A 15,092-nucleotide genomic window follows, 5' to 3' on the forward strand; every position below is an offset into this window, starting at 1 on the left:
AGTTGGACAAAAGGACACAATGCAGCAAATGAGACAAAACAAAATAGCAGGAAAAAATAAAAAAATACATGGCAACAAAAGCAAAAAAACGGAGGAAATTGTTCATCTTCATTTATTATTGTTGCTTTGGTTTTATTTTTGTTCTTACCTTGAAGAGCAGGGGACTGGGGAATGGAAGCATATTGTCCACTCTTCCCCTCAATGCGTCTCTTCTCCTCACACACGGGGCCAAAATGGTCATGTAACATTTACATGGTGCAGAACGTTTTCTGATTGAAAAAGCATGGTCAAATGCCATATATGTATGTCCTTTTACAGTTACAACTTTCTTTTCATTTGTCCACTAAGAATGTCCCTCTGTGTGTGTGTATGTGTTTGTGTGGCGTACTGATGGCCCCTTTTGTTTTGTAATGATTTGATTTGAAATTCATTTGAATTATTGGTTGCTTCCGGTTTCCGGTGCTTTCATGAACTTTCTTTGGCCATTATAGTTGGAAACGATTCAACGAGCATAAATGTTGAAGTTGTACCAAGCCATTCACCAGCACACACACACACATACACCAGCTGAGCTACAAACATGTACGTAGTCTCTCTGGTGTGTCTCTGTATGTCATTGCACATTTCCTCTCAATGGACTTGCTAGCTAGTTTCGGTTTTTTGTGTGTGACATTGATTTGTAACCCAGTGAACATTTTGGTATTCCAAAGGGTATTTATTTGATTTGAGGAAATTTAAAGTTTCTCATGGTGGATGGAATGTTTGTTTATTATTTGACATACTCCAAAATTTGTTAGATCTCGATATGTCATGGTGAGAAGTCTCAAATTTGAAATGAGGTTTACAGAATTTATAACATCACTTATAAATCCGTATAATGTGTGTAAGGGGTAATTTTCGAACTAAAGGATCACGTATCTATAACAAGGATTTAGAAGTGAAAAAAGTCATATTGTCATGGATAAAGCTAAACAAGCTGAGCTGATGGCATGCATGTAATTTTTTACGAACCTTTGATAATAAAAGCTGTTACACAACGCCACCGATATAGAGAAGAATATTTGAGCTGATTAGAGGCCTTATTTTGGTCTCGACTTACACGGTAGTTACTCCTGGCCGTGACGGACTAATTCCAATATATTCTGAATAATATCGATGTGACTCTGATTTTTATCAAAATAACTCTTCTCCATTTGACAATGTATGCTGGGTTACTTGTTCTTCATATATGTAGAAGAAGAAACAAATTGCACTATGACTATTTCTTTTACTTGGAAACATACAAACTGTTATAATTTTCGTTCTTTTTTCAGTGTTCCTGTACAAAAATATATAATTGTGTGAGTATGAAATTACTTGTCCTTCGTTTGTCTTGGAGTCTTGGACAAAAGGACATTCATCGTCATTTGATATAGACCAAAAGGAAATAAGTTTCACATTTATGCCAAGCAGAGTAGCAGAACTTTTGCATAGCTGTCGTCTAAGCTTGGTAGCCATTCAAGCGTCAGGCATGCTTACATTGCAGCTTTTGCGAAAAAAAGAACTAGAACAGCAAGCACAAAAAATCAGCGAAGAAGAATGTAGAAGTTCCATTTTATAACTCTGGCTTCTGCTTAGGACCCTGTTAGTGTTGTCTGTGTGTAAACATTTCCGTAAGTTTCATTTTCATTTTAATTTGTTCGTCGTTTTCGTTTTCGCTGTCGTTGCTGATGTCTTTCTTTGGTAAAGTTGGTCCTTGGTAAATGAAATGCGTCTCCTCTGTGTTAGGTACTTCGTGTTTGACAGATAGTTTCGTTCGACAGAGTTACACACACACGCATACACACTCTCATACACACACCAGCAAAAAAAAAAAAAAGAGCAAAGAAAAGTTGGAAAACACTTTTAAGTGTCATTTTCAATTAAAATGCTTTTCTTGAGTTATTTCACAAATAGAAATACATACATGCATACATACAAACACATACCTTAATAACAAAAAATCACATGAACACACACACACACAGACAAAACCCGACTGATTGAGATAGTCATGGCTTATTTTTTATTGACAGCGTCAACACACACTCATACACAAGGAAAAACACCAACTGAGTTTTCCTTGTCCTGACATTCTCATCCAGTCCACATAACTAGCAGCTACAAAGACTTTGAGTTCCCATTTTTAGAGTTTAGTTTAGTTTGTTTAGTATTCATATCTCATACGCAGAACTAATTTATTGAAACTTTTAGTAATTTTCTTGTCGTTTCTGTAGTCGTTTTTTTCTGTTGGCTTTCCTTTTCGTTTTTTATTTCTACCAATATTCTTAATATACATAAATTTCCAGAGTATTAGCTATACAAATAGCCTTGCATACAAACACACACACACAGAGTGATCCTTACAATCACACACTTTGCATTCATTCATTGCTATGGCAATAAAGCTTACAAATTTTATAAAAGTGTATGTGTGTGTGTCCGTGTGTATATGTTCGATTTTAAAGGAATATGCTTGGTTGGTAGTTACAACAACCACCGTCACAACTATTTCCGATGATAAATGCATAAATCATTCAAATAGTTTTCCCAGCACTTTTCCCACTTCCGTCTCTCAGAAAATAGTTTTCATTTTTTCGGGGTTGGCTACATCCAGAGTTTTGCAAAAGTTTAATGGATTTTAAATGAGTGTGGTTTTATTAGATATCATTGAAAGGACACGAACACACACATACACACACTGCTATTCACACACATTGTTATTCATAGTGTGAGTGTGTGTGTGCGCGTAAGAAAGTATAGTTTGGTAATTGCATAGATTGGTTAAGAAAATAGTCCACAGTGGAATTATTTTGTTAGATTGATAAACGTTTTTTTTTTCAGTCACTACTCCCCAACCATGCATTTATGGGATGACATAGTTTTTGCCCCACAGTCAGTGACGTGGGTCCTTTTTGTGTATTTGTTGAAAGTAAGTTTACAGTTATGCAGATAAATAAATGGAGCCCGAGCGAATTCCCCAAATTATGAGCTCATTTTTGCCGCTTAGTTAAATGCTACAAAAAAAAAAACACACACACACATTTAGTTCACCTTCCAGAGGAAATGTTGGATTTTTTCTTTGACGACGGAAATCGGTTCAGTTGTCAATTAATGGTTTTCCCGTTATGGCTAAACCAAATCTCATTTTGAGTATGTTTTCAAACCCGGCTTAGAATTGTTTAACAATTCACTCATTAAGAAACCATAATTAGTGAATATATAAATTAACCAGTGAGCTGAGCAGTCGGAGCTAACCAACAACTAACACGAAAAAATAACTTTCTGCGGTCCTATATTTAGAGCCTGGTGATATTTGCACCCTTTTGACCGATTATAGGTCAACAGCCCCATTTTAAAACTCTGGACTATTTTTCAAACCGTGTTTCCCCGAAGCGAATATTTACGCCACAAAAAAAATTGTCTCTTTAGACCATCGGAATATTGAACGATTATCATCTAAATAACAGTTCTAAGTATTTGGTCACATCCCCTTCACCGTGTAAAATATGTGATGTTCTGCATGCAATAATAGCCTCTAGAACTGACAAAAATGACATTTTCGGTTCAGCACCCCTAAATATCATCTCAACATCAACGAAGACTATAGGCGTCGTCATTGACCATAACCGGAACTTTATGTAAGATTTCAAAGCTATTAGTGCGATATTTCCGCCCTCTGGTGGGGTAGTAGCAACGCTATACAATTTCATAACACATATATACCATTAAATATTTACGAATAACCCCACATCCGAGAACATATAACAATATAAAACAAAAGTCTGGATCCATTTTAACCGCTAAATATTGACCGATCTTTATAAAAGCTGTAATGTTTATTCTTTGGCCAGATTTCCTTTCTGGTGTAAAATTTCGTGGTGTTCGGTCATGATTGTGGCCTCTAGGGCCAACAGAAAAACAGACAAACAAGAAATAAAGTTGTTGCTTCATTCCATATCCTAAATATTAACGGAGCATTAGTAAACAAAAAAGGGTCTTCTTTGGCCAGATCTAAGCCTACATGCAAAATTTTGCGACGATTGGTCCATAATTGTGACCTGTATCGTTTTTACAAATTATAATGGACAGACGGCCGGACGGACACACATGTCTAGATCGACTCAGCTAGTCGAGGTATGACGATCGGTATATCTAAAGATGGGTCTAGGACCAATATTTGGTGCAAAGCTATAATACCCTGACAACATAGTTTTGTAGGATATAACAATTACATTAGATACGGTTATACTACGTACATTTTAATACCCCACGTTCGCTACCACTGTGACTTCATTTAACCACTGTTTTCAATAATTTTTCTTTACTTTACATGAAAAATTATACCAAATATTTGCATTTGAATGAAAAAAGCGATCATTCAACTCAGTATTGAACAAGAAAGTAATAAAGTAATACCAAGAACACCTATTTGAATTCTAACAACCTGCAAAATAACTTGAATGAATGGAATTGCTGTTACGTTACTATAGTTCGTTAGCCTAACCTCTTGGTTGAGGTTCTACTACAGCCGTAAGACTTGGATGAGAATGTTTGAACAACAAGTGCACAACACAACTTCGAACAAATTCATTTCTGTGCGAGTTTTGTAATTGAAGCGAGAACATTAAACTCATTATCCCAAGTATGAGCAATGTATTGTACATGGTATGCACATACATAAGTAAAGTTATCAGAGACGGGCAAACTGTTCGTAAAATAATTACGATTTTGGTTGCAGAATCTAAATTGTTATAAAATACTGTGTATGTCAACTAGATGTTTTTGTGTAGTTAAGGTATAACAAGTATTATTCACAGCCTTCGTTGATAAACATATAATGGTATTTAATTAAGTTCTATTAAAATCCAGATTTAAATAATCAGAATTGTGACACCCTTAATATGATATTTGCACACCTCTGCTAAATGCACATTTGTTTATATGTATGGATATATCCACCTGTTAATACAATTGGAACAAATAATTTAGTGGGAATTTAAGAGAGTGTTTGATAGGTCCTTGGGATGGGGAAAAACTTGACAAAAAACCAAGTTTATTCAGCAACTAACTGTCATTTGCATAACCTTTGTCAAAGGTCCTATTCGAAATACAAACAAAAACACAATAACTGAAATCATTTCAATTGTTTTCATATACGTACATACATACACAAAATGCCATGTATGTATGTGTGGGAAATTACTACCACCATACTTTCTCCAGTCTTACCCTCCTGGATCCTTCCTTTCCCCGTTTTGTATTCGCATTTGATTTAATTTATGCTCATTTGCTTAGGCAACAAGTTGTAATGTCAGTCAGTCAGTAATTTATGCAAATCAAAGAACAACTTGTTTCTCCTCCTTCTTCTTCTTTCTTTCTCTTTGTTACTACCCATCCCTCTTTGAGCTGATTTTTGTTGTTGTTGTCGATTTCTCAGTTAATTTAGTTCTTTTGTTGTCTTTCATTTTTTTGCACTCATTGTTCTTGTTAGTTGCTCTGGTTTTTAGTGATTTGTTTTTGTTGTTTCAAGGCATTTTTGCGCGGCAACGTACGTTGGCTGTAAAGTGGCGCCCGATGTCTATATCTAAATAATATTAAAATAATAAGAACCAGACAAATAATCAGAACAAACGAACGACAACAGCGACAAAACCAGCGCCAAAGAACAACATTCGTATTTAGAGTTTGGGTTGTTTGGAATGCCACTTGAACGACGAGTTGTAAAAAACAGAAATAACAACTGACATCAGTCAACTGGCGACGACGATGGACGTTCACAAAGTGGCGTAATCGCTGGCAATCTGTAAACATTAATTGAAATATTACCTAGGCCAAATGGGGAGAAAAAAAGAAAATAATGTGATATAACACTTACATGTGGACGATTATTGCAAATTTGTATTAGGGTAGAGCGAGAAAGCATACATTTCAGGACATACATTTTCAGGACTCACATGATGCCAAATACCATTTTATGTGCCTAAAACTACATTTATCCAGCTAAAGCACCAAAAATCTACTTCATTGATTTTAATTTCTCAAATGCAAGAATCCGTTTTGATTCGGTAATAATGATAGCAAAAGATAATTGCGACATAATTATACATTTTTAATTCGTACATTCTTACTATTTTATAAATTAATAAAATTATTCTTAATAAATCTAATCAGATTTCGATCGACCCCAATTAACAGTTGCATACATAAACAAATACAAATACGTTCTTAGTGCATTTGACTATCATGGTCAGAGTATAATTTACATTACAGGTGTCATTCAATCAATTGATGAATACTTAGAGGTGTGCATCTAACTAACCATAAATGTGGGACAATAAAAATTCAATTTGTTGTGGATGTTTATGGATATCTTGTTACAAGGTAGGTATTTCGAATAAAATCAACGATGTCACAATGATGTTTCTTTTTTTGTAGTGTTTGGGCGCCAATTGCTTATTTTAGAAGGTTATACCGACAATTGAAATTACATGGAGTTACAATTAGTATTGAATATTACTATTGACAATATCTTCTAAATCCCTGTATCTGAGGACTACGTTTGTAACTATAAACAAAATTTTGAGAATTATATTTTTCATTACAAATTGAAAAATTGAAGATACCGGTTTAAATTATTAGACACAAAATATTAGTTTTATTAGAATATGTGACAAATTCCAATAAAAATGGAATCTTATTGGATTCTTCTGCAGTTATCAAGCGCGTCATACCTTGGGAAGTGACAGCATGAATCAAGAATCGAAAAGAATCCGATCAGGAAATGTTGTGTGGGAACTCTTACAGTAAAGTCGTACTAGAAATATAAGAAAACTTAAATACGAATGGAGGTAGATTCTTACAATATGCTGCGGGAATTGGTTTTTAAAATGTACGAAAAAGTGTACGTGTACACAATTTAGTACAGCTGGAATTGGATGCACCAATAAAGCTGAAATCATAGATTTGCTTTGGTATTAAATATGCTATCATCCATATAGGATTCATGTGCAAACTTAAAATTTTTATACGGGGATCACGGTTGGTAAGCCCGTTTTACAGCTTAATAAAACATTAAAATTGTTGCCTAATGCTTTCTATTGGTGATAACATGATGTTAAAAATTCTTTCTAAATCACGCCACTGATCCTCCTCAGTTCCCTTAGTTTTTGTTGGGATATTCTCCCCAAAAGCTAATGTCTCTTGTAACAAAGCGAATTACTTAGCTGACCAACGAAATAAACTGCATGAGAATTTCGCTGGTGCCTCACTTCGAGGTTAACAAGGCATTTACAAACAATATCACACCGTTCCCACTGTTGTGTGTTGTCACATCGCGACAAATGCAAAAAACTAAGGGAACTGATGAGGATAGGTGGCGTGATCCGAAACTATAGTCTTCCCTGCCACACCTATGCGGTTAACTTTTACACCATTCTTGAATTTTATTTGTCCTATCAGACCTAGGCAACGATGAATTTACATATAGGCTATGAAACTAAGAAGTAAACATTGAGAAAAAGTCGAGATGTAAACAATATTCAACCTTTGGTAGTTACCAGAAGGATAAACCGGATATGATCTATACTTGGTAAATAAATATAGCTTTGTGCGAAGTTGGGACCAAATCAGATACTCAACAACCTTCGCATTTGATTTACACGTGTTCTATAAATCCCATTCTATATAAAAATCATCCCAAACGATGTGCTGCCAACGTCAATCTCAAATGGAGCGTTTTCTGACGAATCTAAACCAAATTTAAGGGATTTCGATCGTACAAGGGGTATTCGTAGATAAATTGGACAACTTTTAAATCCTATTACAAAGGCAAAACATGGAGGAGGTAACATCATGGTCCAATTAACAACATTTATAGAATTATGGATCGTTTTATGTAGCTTGGCATACTATACGATATGCCAAATTCCCTGATCTTAATCCAATTCAGAACTTGTTTGAGATCATTAACTCAAAAATCAACGGAAAAATAGTGAAACCAAAGAAACTGTATTTGAAGCCGGAATAATATTCTCGGATGCAATATTAACATAATTAATACTTGAATGTCCTATATGCCAAAGAATGTGCATATAGGACATAATACAACGAAATATTAAGTTTAATAGTTATTTCACAATAGTCAGGCTTAATCATAGCTTGTGGTTTTTATAAAAACAACTATTCATTAGTGGGGAAAGTATGGCATTGTATTGAGTTTAATATTTTTTCTGTACTTTAAATTGGGTGGTGCTTGAAATGTTTTCTGACTTTAAGAATTTGGTTCTTAATTATGAATTCTGTATGTCTGAATTTTTCAATAAAAGAGATATAAATAAATAATAAAAAACAAATTGTTTAAATTTGTTTTCATAAAAAATATTTAAAAAAAATTACTGAGGGTGTGCTTAGGTTTTTGGCCTGCCTGTATGTACTAAACATCCGTAAATTTTGTATTGAGAAAGTAAGGACGAAAAAACACCACCTCTGGGCTTTCAAAAATATGTACATATTCCACTACAAGTTTTCAATTATAATTTCATTGGGATACGTTCATGACTTCATTCTGAAATGGATCCTCAATTATGTTTATTCATATTCAGATTACAAATATTTTGAGCCATTTTGAATAGCTTGATTTGTAATCCACTTCAAAATCGCTTTAAATTTAAATAATAAAGAATATCTTTAAGTACAACCATAATCTTTATACCACCCACGCTAAAACTTTCCCCAAAAAGAACAACGGCACACTTATTACCATTATTTTGTAAATACCTTGAAAAATGGAATAAAGGTTGCAGCGACGACGACGATTGTTCATGTGCTCGTAACGTTAAGCGAAATAAAATGAGCAAAATTTACTTTCTTCTATTATTCATTCATTTTGCCAACGCTGCTATGTTGGGGATAAATTGATTCACAAAGAAGGAAAAAAAAACAAAACAGTACAGAACAATTTTGTAAAACAGTTTCTAACTTACTGATGAGATTTTGAAGATGCTATGAAAATGAAATTAACACTTTGCATAACAACGACACATCACTACAGCACTAGTAGAACTAGGAACACAATTGTGTTATGTATATTAGGGTGGTCCACAAAATGAAGCATAATTACGCACAATTTTTTAATGTTACTGAATGTTGTTATTGGCATATAAAATCAATTAAAGGTAGTACATGACACATTTCTCTTGTTTCTGTAACATACCCTAATATAATTTAAGGAAATAATGGAGGTCCTCCTTAGGGACTTTTCTGGAACCAGGGATAGTAGAATGAAACTATAAATGGTACGATTTAATTTGTTTGTGTTTCGAACAAATTTAATACATTTCCAATATATTATATCGAAGAATTCTGAATTAACATCTCTATTAACTCCACTACAAATAACACCCTTACTCTCATCAGTAGTATCAACATCATTATCATCGGCAACAACAATAAAATCATCAACAACAAGATCATAACAGGAGAATGAGTTTTGATGTACAAAAGTTCATCGAGTGGATGGAGACAGGGAATGGGGAATGGAAGACGAAGAATAATGTCACTATTATGACACAAAGACTATTATTTTGTTGTGCTGCCACTAAACAGATGTTATGAAAAATTAACATACACATCCTTTTTGGTACAAGTTTGTTGGTGTGGGAGTACCTAAATTTCACCACACCAACACACATCCATACTTCGGGGACATCGACACAAACTCACAAATTATTCTGATATAGATCTCTGGCTGGTTTGGAATGAAGAAAACAAAGCACAGACACTTGGTGTCTAAGGATGTGTATAAATGTTATGATACTACAAATACACACACACATTCAGGATAATTTTGTTAAATAAGAAGCACACCTCATACACATGCTCGCATACAACACCCGCGCTCATATGAACAAGCCACATGTGTGCTGTCAGAGCTTTATTTTTTCGGTGTTTCTGTGTTCGCTGGAATGTTTCAAACCCTTAAGGATAATTTATTAACTGTTAGTGGGTTAGAATTGTGAGAAAATGTATTTAACATGCAAAAATTTAACACAGAAAAAGTTAATAAACACATACTCGAAAACGAAAAATATGTACAAAGTTATGTATGCATGTGAGTGTGTGTATGTGTATTCATACATATGTGTCTTAACGAAAATTCGTGTACATCCCTTTTGGCGAGAGTGAAATTGTGTGTGCCACATATGTATGCATGGAAAATATTCTATTTGTAGGGGTATTGCCTTTAACGCCAAACTCAATTAATGGTTCTTGAAAATTAGGCCAACACCCGCCAAATTACAGTGCATTTGGTTCATACCCAAAGACATAATTTATTATTTCAGATATTAGGTGATGATAACACAATGCCATATATAACAACTCTTGTTGACCTTTGAGTATTAATAAAATTAAGGAGATGAAATAATATTTAATGACGTATTTGTTATTCAATTAATAATACATTTGGACATAAAATATTACCTAACACAATTTTCGAAGAAATTTCAATTTGCAGAAAAAGGCGATTGAGAGCTAAACGAGATTTGATAACCGTTTTTAAGTATTAACATTTTTGTATTTACACTATGCCACAAAATTGTGCTCATGGTCGGGGGGTGGACAATTTGTTATTGATTGTTATTATCCAGTAAACTATCAAACAGATATTTATTTCACGTTGAATAATCCAGTAAAAAATCGGTTAATTAAATAACTGAAAATGAGATGCATATCTGTCTTCCCCCGAATAAATTTTATTAATGCGTTTAGCATAAGGAAATATTAGGTTGGAGAAAAAGAAATCCATTATTTTTTCGGCGGATGGCTGTACTGATAGATTTCTCGTAATGTATCGAACGAACAAACAAACAAAACAATCGATGAAATTATAACATCGCACAGGAGCTAAACATCGACCATAACTGATTTAAGCCATTTGAGGGGAAGCCCCCAATTCTCGGGGTCAAAAATTTTTTTGATTTAATTCGAATCTACACTAATTCAAGAAGGTCCATACAAAATTTCAAGTGAAAATCTCAAGAACTCTTGAATATATATCCGATTTATTGTGTCAGCATCAAGTGACGGCTGAAGGGCTTCTCAAACTTTAAACACGTTTTTCTCTTTTGCGAATGGCGGGCATGATAACTCAAAAACAAATAACCCAATCGATTCCAAATTTTTACACGTTTCTCTGTGAGTGCATAGCTATCGCATAAAGCCAATCGGTGAAGATCTTCCTTATTTTTTAACATGGTTTTTGGTAAAAAATTGGCGATTTTCCAAAAATATTTTTTCATTTTGTTAATTTTAGAGCGAAGTCAATAATGTACTCATTCTAACACCGTTGGAATTTTCGGATTCCATGTTATCATGCCCGCCATCAAAAATAAGGAAATTTCTTTAATTACAAAAACCAACAACAAAACAACAACAACATTTTTTTGCAAATTATTTTTCATCTCTTTTAAATCTTCAAATATATATGTGCAAAGTTAAAAACCTTAACAAGCATTGGTATTGATTTACCAGACCATTGAAAATCTTGAAAAAATAAAATCGAGAATGGGGGGTTCCCTTAAAAGAAAAAATAAGTAAATAAATAAATAAAATAAAACCAGTGAGCGGAGCAGTATAGTCGGACGGGGCCGACCATACGATACCCTATACAACTGCGATACCCACAGAACTCTATCTTTCTGCGGATTTTTATTCCGAGCCTGGCACCTATTTTCCGAATATTACCAATATTCAGTACAGCCCTTCTAATTACTTGTCCATATTCCCTTCATCGTAGGTTGTGTTGTGATGTTCAGCTTATAATTGTAGCCTATAGATCGAATCGAAAAGTAAAACACAAAGAAATAAATTTTCGGCCCACTTCATCCCAAAATTATTATCTGATCATCACCGAAAATTATAGGCGTTGTCCTTGACCATCACTAAAACCACATGGAACATTTCAAGGCGATCAGCGCTATATTACGCCCTCTAGTGTGGTAATGGGTTACTAAATAATATATGAATACGTAAGTGCCTCTCAATATTTAAGTGTAACTCCCACATCCGAAAACATACGACAACATAATTGGTATTAATTTCAGGAGTTAATATATGCTCTATAGAATACAAATTTGGTAATTTTTCACACAAAAGTCAGGGTCCATTCGACCCGCTAAATATTGACCGATCTTAATCAAAACAGGCTTGCGTATTCGTTGGCCCAATTCCCTTCTTCATGTAAAAATTCGAGATGTTAAAGGCGGGTCTAGGACCAATATTTCGCGGCGTTACAATCCCCTGGGGTTGCACAAAGCTATAATATCCTGACAACATTGTTGTGTAGGGTATAAAAATAAAGAAATAAAAAATAATGGATTTCTTTTTCCCCAACCTAATATATTGTTGGTAAATATTTCACACGAATCCATAGTTCTTCATAATGTACTATTTGTTCGAAATCTATTAGTGTTCAAAGATATGCTTTCTAGGCAAGGATCTGGTTAAAGTGACAGACAGATATATACCCTTAGCCTATGGTTTACGGAGGTCTTCAGAAGTTTATTATTCTCTTTATATATCATATATGGCAAGGTTTCGGATTTAATGTTGATCAAATAGGTTATTCAATTAGCATCAACTTAAAATAAAAAGCTTATAAAATATTAACCCTTGTTAGAGAAGTAGCAGAAGTAGGTTCTACCTTCTAGTCATTCCTTTCGCTTTATATTGGATTTATAAATACTGAAATTGTTGACCCTTTGTAGGGGAGTTACCAGCAGGAGCGGACCAATGGGTTACATCTTCGGACTTGATCTAGGTTTGATAAAGATATAGATTGTACAAAGTTTGGTTCAAATAGGACATTTCTTCCGTCTAGTATTGAATGTATGTATATTGAAAATGTTTACCGTTTGTAGGGATTGGACCAATGGGTTCAACTTCTAACTTTATTTAGACCTAGTAAAGATAATAGATTGTAAAAAGTTTGGTTCAAATTGTATGGTTCGTTCTCATTAAAAATATACAATTATTTTTTGATAATTTTGACCAGAAGGAGTGGGTCGATATACCAAATCTTCGATCTAAGTTTGGAAGAAATATTAAGATGTGCAAACTTTGGATGATTTCGGTTAATTCCTTGGGGAGACGGACAATTATAAATATACTCCAAATTGTTTGAAACGTATTTGGTCCAAAGAAACAAGGGGTCTAAAATCGACATTTTCAAGTATGAGAAAATTATATAAATTATACCCGTCCCGTAAAAATTATGTATACATAAATAATATATGTTTTCAAAATTATTTATTATTTTCCAAATTTTTTTTTTCTATAATTAAATTCATGTTAAAAAAAATTAGATCCACTGTGAAAAAAATTGCACATAAGAAGGATAACCAACAAAAAGGAAGTAAACCATGTTGCCCTTTAATGTTTTCCATTTGTATTGCTTTGAATGCTTGCTTGGAGTTGTTCCTTGTCGGTGTATGCAGGCGTGAGTGTGTTTGTGTGCGATTTCCTGTTATTGGCAAGAAATGTTGTAAAATGCAAAAAGAACGAACGAAATGAAACAGCCAAAACAAGATTACTCCTTTTTCTGAAGTGGCTAAATAAGTGAGTGTTAGTTGGTTCTGACGTCTGTGTTGGTAGTGGTGTAGCTGGTAGCTGGTGCTGACTGGTTGGTTGTAGGAGTATACCTTTCTTTGAAAGTCTGTTCCTGTTCGTAGTGCGCCGCTGGTGCCGGTTCCATCTAAATCAAATTAACCCTTTGCGTGGTTGTTGTTGCTTCTGTTGCTGCTGTTGTATTTGGTTTCCCGTCTGTTGCAGTAACGTGTTGCTGAGGTTGTTCTTTTTTTGTGTTCGGTGTTTTGGTTTTTACGTTTTAGCCCCAAGCTATTGCTTTTACCATTGCTGTTTCCACCGTTGTTGCTGCCACCACTACTGAAGGTGTTATTTTTTTAAAACAAATCTAAACTTATTATACCTTTGCGATAAGGGTAGCCACTTTCCCTAACATGACTCTAAAACTAGTCAGTTAACCAAGTTACTACAAACACAACTCAACAGAAATATGATTTAACAATCTGTGCCGGTGAAGTTCCTTTGCATTTTATTTCGTTTTCTGCTGCTTCCTTTGCTTTCCATTTCTATTGTTTGTGTGGGTGTGTGTTGCAGATTTGTGGGTTGGCTGGTGTGTTACTTGTTTATGTTTGTCTGTAATTTGTTTTGTACTTAATTTGTTTATGTACTTTTATCAAATTTAGATAAGTATATTAAACTTAAATTTTGTTGTCTTCCCTTTGCCACTTCGTGCTGCATTTGTGTATCTGTGTATACACTCATTCAGGCTCCGACCACAACATCCATTCTGGGCACCAACCAACCAACCAGCAACAACATCTCGTATGCATCATTGTTTTGTAATTAAGATGTGAATGTAAAAACAGAACACAAACATATTTAATTAACAAAATTATATTATAAACAATTACAAAAACACAGGTACATACATACACCGATGACAACAACATAATTATTTCGGTACATCTACACTCCCATCTCTGGGTTGTTTAATGGAAATGTTCAGGGCAATGTTGCCAGCTAACTTAATCAAGGAGGATGACTTTTTTCCCAGCATTTGCAACAGTAACAGGATTAATGTCCTTGACATTTCTAGGTCACAAATCTGTAAAATGTTTTGGTGGAGTTGTCGTAGTAGTTGTTGTTGTTAAATGTCAATGTTGTTGTTAATGATGAACATTGATAAACTTTCTTGTCGCTGCCATCCATGACTGTCATTAGAAATTGAAATGTCACCAAAGTATCAGTGAAAAATTGTTTATCGCAGTCAAAATATTTGCCAGTGAAGTGATTCAGCACATTCACCTTATCGTATCGAATTCATGGTCATTGATTAATTGAAAATCAAAAGCAGTTGAATGGATTCATCTCGAATACCCTTAATAATAGCAAATGAAATTTTTCTTCAATTGAAATTTGTTTGTACTGGAATTTAATTTTTATTAGATGATTTTATTTGAATTGTGTATATTAAAACTATTTGGAAAATA

At 34.1% G+C, this 15,092-nt stretch overlaps 1 protein-coding gene across 1 annotated transcript in view; it reads right to left on the reverse strand.

Annotated features, from left to right (window-relative positions):
• Window positions 1-7,099, reverse strand: part of LOC133335782 (regulator of nonsense transcripts 1 homolog) — a 240,094-nt gene extending 232,995 nt beyond the window's left edge. The window contains exon 1 of the mRNA XM_061544083.1: window positions 7,092-7,099. The gene's annotated coding sequence lies outside the window, so the exon portion shown is untranslated. The remainder of the gene's footprint in view (window positions 1-7,091) is intronic.
• Window positions 7,100-15,092: the final 7,993 nt, after the last annotated feature.

This window comes from Musca vetustissima, unplaced genomic scaffold, assembly GCF_032173495.1.
Source record: "Musca vetustissima isolate MV318-11 ecotype Yass unplaced genomic scaffold, APGP_CSIRO_Mvet_v1 utg896, whole genome shotgun sequence".
Classification (NCBI taxonomy): domain Eukaryota; kingdom Metazoa; phylum Arthropoda; class Insecta; order Diptera; family Muscidae; genus Musca; species Musca vetustissima.